The sequence below is a fragment of the Colletes latitarsis genome, chromosome 4 (assembly GCF_051014445.1).
Source record: "Colletes latitarsis isolate SP2378_abdomen chromosome 4, iyColLati1, whole genome shotgun sequence".
Lineage (NCBI taxonomy): Eukaryota > Metazoa > Arthropoda > Insecta > Hymenoptera > Colletidae > Colletes > Colletes latitarsis.
In genome coordinates this window covers 212,501-213,356 of record NC_135137.1, presented here as the reverse complement: position 1 = coordinate 213,356, position 856 = coordinate 212,501, and positions in this window count along the sequence as shown.

Below are 856 nucleotides of genomic sequence, written 5' to 3'. Positions count from 1 at the left end.
TTTTTTTTTTTTTTCTCGAAAACGAGCTCGACGACCTGCACTTTTGACGACGCCATCGTGTTCCCCGGATTTTTTCCTGCAAGATAGGGTGGCGATTTTTTGTCCTACGACGATTTTTGACGCCGGAGCGATGATTCGGAGCAGAGCGGACTTAGAAACTTTCGCGCGTCGACCGCCGGACCGATCGCTCCAGGCTGTTTTTCGTCAATAACTCGAAAACGAGCACGGTAACGCTCGTTTTCGCCCGTACGATACTTGTACCGTTTACCGTTGGCTACCTGGTAGACGGTTTTTTTTTTTTTTATCTCGAAGTTTGAGAGCTTTTTTAATTTTTTCCACAAAAACGAGCACGTGAACGCCAATTTTCGTCTATACGATTCTTATGCAGTTTTATATTCTCTACACGGTCCACTGATCGTTTTATTTTTTTGTCGAATTTTGAGAATTTTTTTTTTTTTTTCTCGAAAACGAGCTCGACGACCTGCACTTTTGACGACGCCATCGTGTTCCCCGGATTTTTTCCTGCAAGATAGCGTGTCTATTTTTTGTCCTACGACGATTTTTGACGCCGGAGCGGTGTTTCGGAGCAGAGCGGACTTTGAAACTTTCGCGCGTCGACCGCCGGACCGATCGCTCCAGGCTGTTTTTCGTCAATAACTCGAAAACGAGCACGGTAACGCTCGTTTTCGCCCGTACGATACTTGTACCGTTTACCGTTGGCTACCTGGTAGATGGTTTTTTTTTTTTTATCTCGAATTTTGAGAGCTTTTTTAACTTTTTTCTCAAAAACGAGCACGTGAACGCCAATTTTGGTCTATACGATTCTTATGCAGTTTTAGATTCTCTACACGGTCCA